The following is a 1639-nucleotide window of genomic DNA, read 5'->3' as shown; positions in this document are numbered from 1 at the left end:
TTGACTTTGTTTTGATATCGACTGATTTACTTACAGATTGTAACAAAACTAAAATTTTCCCTAGAACCTTGTCTGATCATAGTATGGTCTGGATGGAGATTGGTCAAAAAATAAAGAGGAAATCTTGGAGAATAAATGAAAATTTGTTTAACTATGAGGATAAGGTTAAGGCTTTGAAGGAATCTATGGAAGAGTTCTTCCAACTTAATATGCACAAGGAAACTTCTATAAATATTGTATGGGATGCTGGCAAGGCTTATTTAAGAGGAATACTAATTGTTATGAATAACGCCTATAAACGTAAGCAAGCGCAGACTAGATTTAACTTGGAAAAAGAAATTGGGATGAAGGAAAAATTACTATCACAACGACCAACAGATATTAACCTAAAAAACTCCATTAAGATGCTCAAAGATCAATTTAACTTATTAATTGCTGATCAGGTGGCCACCAATTTGAAGTATATTAAACATAATACATTTGCTAATGCAAACAAACCGGGGAGGTGGTTGGCCTACCAAATACGTAAGAGACAAAAAGCGAGACTCATATCTAAAGTTTTGGTCAAAGAGCGTGAAATTCATCAGCAGGAAATGATTAAAAAGGCATTTACTGAATTTTACTCGCACTTGTACTCCTCAGAGACTATAGATAGTAAAGATATTGATAAATATTTACAATCTTCACCTATATATAAACTTACATTGGAACAGCAGAAAATTATGGATGATGAGATTACAACAGATGAAATTTTAAATGCAATTAAACAACTGAAAGTTGGTAAAGCTCCTGGGACGGATGGTTTAACAGCAATTTATTATAAATCATTGTCAGCTATATTGCTACAACCTTTAAAAACTTTATTCAATAGAATTATGTTGGGAGAACAAATACCTCAGTCTTGGACAAGAGCCTTTATATCTCTGATACCGAAAGATGACAAAGAAATTTTGGAACTTAAAGATTATAGACCTATCTCCTTGTTGAATGTGGATTATAAAATTTTTGCAAACATTTTGGCTAATAGACTGATGCAGATATTGCAACATTATATACATGATGATCAAACTGGCTTTATATCTGGGAGATACATGAAGAATAATATTAGGCAAATTGTAAATCTACTGGAATACTTGGACAAGAACAATCAAATACCTTCGGCCTTTATCTTTCTTGATGCGGAGAAGGCTTTTGACAAACTGGAACGGCAGTTTTTAAATAAATTGCTGGATTATATGAACTTTGGAGATCAATTTAAAACAGCTATAAAGGCGATATATCAAAAACAGACTGCTCAGATAATTATAAATGGAGACTTGACAGAGCCTATAGATATACAAAAAGGTACTAGACAAGGTTGTCCACTCTCTCCTTTATTATTTGTATTGTCATTAGAAATTCTACTATCCAGAATTAGAGATTCTACAATGATCAAAGGTTTAAGAATTTCTTCTAAAGAATATAAACTTAAAGCTTTTGCGGATGATTTGGTTTTTACATTGTCTCAACCAATTGAGTCACTGGAAACTTTGTTGCAAGTGCTGCATCAATATGGCAAGGTGGCTGGATTTAGAACTAATGTTCAAAAGACTAAAATTCTTACAAAGAATATGACTGCTAAAGACAAAAAACAACTTAT

The sequence above is a fragment of the Protobothrops mucrosquamatus genome, unplaced genomic scaffold, assembly GCF_001527695.2.
Source record: "Protobothrops mucrosquamatus isolate PMUCROS unplaced genomic scaffold, P.Mucros_1.0 scaffold_115, whole genome shotgun sequence".
NCBI classification, from domain to species: Eukaryota; Metazoa; Chordata; class Lepidosauria; order Squamata; family Viperidae; genus Protobothrops; species Protobothrops mucrosquamatus.
The sequence above is the reverse complement of the archived record's forward strand: the minus strand, read 5'-3'. Positions refer to the sequence as shown.